Below are 2960 nucleotides of genomic sequence, written 5' to 3' on the forward strand. Positions count from 1 at the left end.
CCACATAATGTAACCAGTAGTGCTCATGATTAAAAAAATAATAATTATGTGATCGGTATCTGTGATCGGCCCTCATGGGTGATCGGAATCGGCAGAAAAAAACCTGATCAGCACATCTCTAGTAATAACTCTTAATTTAAAACTGTTTAACAGGCATTTTCAGAAAACTATGATAACATGTTTCCAAAAAATTTGCATTATCTTCAAAAAACTGAAAGTTATAGTGGATACCTGGTTTATTACTTTCTTGGGAAATTGTGCACTGTGATGGAACCATGCTGAACATAATGTCACTCTAGAATTGTCAGCTCTGACATACCTTGGCCACCAAGTAGTGGCACCTAGTGGTAGCTATTATCAGCTGTCACATAAGAGGTCCCTTCTGACATGCAATCAGTGCAGGTGTTCTATCTTTCTCTGCTAAGTCGGAACACCAGCTGAATATTTAAATATGTATGAGGATTATGTTTTAATTAAGATATGTTTTATTTCTATTTGTTTGAAATAAAGTTTTTCATATGCTACATTCTATCCGAAACAGATAGAATGAGGTCACAGCAGCCTGTGGCATCTTACCCAGAAGCCCGTGGCACCTTACGGCAGCTGTCAACATGTTTTCACTGAAGCTCTTTATTAGAAAATTTTAAATTGAAATTTGTGACTGTATCCAAAATAGACCAGGGCGTATTTGCTTTTTTGAGGGAACACAACACTTAAGAGAAAATGCAATACTTTGTGCCAGATCCACCGGGTTTTTTTTTTAAAATTAGAAATTCATTCATATTAAATCTGACACAGAAGCTGCAGTATATGTAGCTGCGCACATGTGGGCTGTAGCCCCACATGGTGCCGGTGCCGGTGCCACGATTTGCGCCTGCAGTCTCTCTGGAAATGTCAGCAGCTCACTTTGTGATTCCGCTGTGTTTGTTACACATGAGACGCCTTCAGAGATGGTTTGCTCGCCTGCGCATAGATTCTGGATACTGTGCGTAAGAACAGGCGCATGATCTCTGTTCCTCCTTCAGTGGGAGCCGATCTGACTCAATGGGGAAGCCCCAGCATTCTGGCTGAGGGAGGCCTCCTCAGCAGACCCAGGTCACAGCTATCTGTGTTCAGAGATGCATCCCTGTCAGGATGGGGAGGAACGTGTCTGTCTCAGGTGGTTGGAGCACAGTGGCCAGACAACATGACTCTTCATATAAACGTGATGGAGCTCCTCACGGTGCTGGAGGTGACTCAACACTTTGCTCCTCTGCTGAAAGGTCAATATGTTCTGATCCACATGGACAACAGAGTGGTGGCAGACTACGTAAATCGCCAGGGAAGCGTGCTCTCCGCTCAGCTGTTAAACATCGCCAGACAGCTGCTGTGCTGGACGCATGTAAACCTGCTCTTGATCAGAGTGGTGTACATTACCACTGCAGGCCCAGCAGTATTGAGGGACATTGCCCACCCACAGAGTCCGCCGTGCCCCCCTCCTGAACTGGAAGCTGTTTGTTATTTTTACCTTAGAGTGGTCAACTCTCTGTGATTCCTATATCAGTTTGATACAGTAGGGGCTTCCACACTTCCCATATCTGTGTCCTCTGTCACTTTTATCAGCAGTTAAAACTGTTTAATCTGCTGTTAACATGCCGTGACCTGTTTTTCCGAGCTGCCTTCAAACGCAACATGAGCGCTAAGACGCTCGCGCTGGGTTTACATGGCAGCGACGGAGACCTATGGAGCTAAAACGGACTCAGACCGTTTTAGCTCCATAGAGACCTGCTGCTGTGCAGAGCTGCTCAGGAGCTGCTAGACTCATGGCAGCAAACCAGCATAACGCAAAGAAATTTGCACAGTTTTTCCCCCAACTAACTGACTGAGTTGAGTAATACTGTTGGATGCAGGTGATGTTAGCTAAAAGATGACTAGCTAATATCAATACAGTACCTTAAGCTTGTTAACAAGTTGCCTGTAGGCTACTGATGTTGTTGTCTATGTTCAGCTACGTCAATTCATTTTACCCCCCAAAATATTTCGATGCCTCATCCTGTTAAACTCATCTGGAGCCGGGGCTGCCCCAGCGTCTTGAACAGAGGAGTGGACATCATGTCCAGGGGCGGTCTTTTATGCGTTTCCCCCAGTTCCACTGATTCCATGGCTCCTGGATCGAGTTCGAGAGGAACAGCTGTCGGTAATCCTGGTGGCACCTGAGTGCAAGAACACGACACGGTTTCCCAGTCTGCAGCAGCTGGTGTCAGAGAGGATGCGCTCTCCCAGGCCGGGGGAGTGATCAGGAGCCACCCACAGATAGGCCAGCGTTTCTGGGTCTGGCAGCTGAAAGGGAGCACCTAGAGAGGTTCGGTCTCCCTCAGGGTGTGGTGCGCACCATTCAGGGCGCACGAGCCACTTCTACCACATCCTTATATGCTTCGAAATGGTCAGCCTTTCAACGCTGGTGTGCAGGAGAGAGCATGGAGCCCATTTCATGTCTTTTAAGCTGAGTGCTGTCATTTCTCCAGCAGCTGATGGACAGAAACTTAGCTTTCAGCACCATTAAAACATGCTGCAGCTATTTCCTCCTGCCATGAGGGTTTTTGGTGACGGAACTGTCTTCAACCACCCGCTGATGAAGCGGTTTCTGAGAGGTGTTCTCAGAAGCAGACTGGTGTCACGCCCACTTGCTCCTCCGTGGGATTTAACACTGGTCCTGTGCGCTCTGGTTGAAGCTCCATTTGAGCATTTAGATCAGGCTCCTCTTAAGTTCCTGTCTTTTAAAACTGCTCTGCTGTTGGTCCTTATGTCTGCAAAGAGATTGAGCGATTTATCTGCTCTTTCTGTTGCTCCTTCTTGTCTCTGAATATGAGCCAACGGCATCTCAGCTGTGCTGCGTCCCAATTCTGCTTTTACTCCTCAAAGCATCACAAGCTCGTTCAGATCAAGGGAGATATCTTTGGAGGGTTCTTATCCCCCTCCTC

General features: G+C 46.9%; 1 protein-coding gene across 2 annotated transcripts in view; it reads right to left on the reverse strand.

Moving 5' to 3' along the window:
• LOC103132334 (anoctamin-1-like) overlaps positions 1-2960 on the reverse strand; it is a 37103-nt gene that overhangs the window by 12699 nt on the left and 21444 nt on the right. The gene's annotated exons all lie outside the window — the stretch shown is intronic.

This window comes from Poecilia formosa, unplaced genomic scaffold (assembly GCF_000485575.1).
Source record: "Poecilia formosa unplaced genomic scaffold, Poecilia_formosa-5.1.2 Scaffold1001, whole genome shotgun sequence".
Lineage (NCBI taxonomy): Eukaryota > Metazoa > Chordata > Actinopteri > Cyprinodontiformes > Poeciliidae > Poecilia > Poecilia formosa.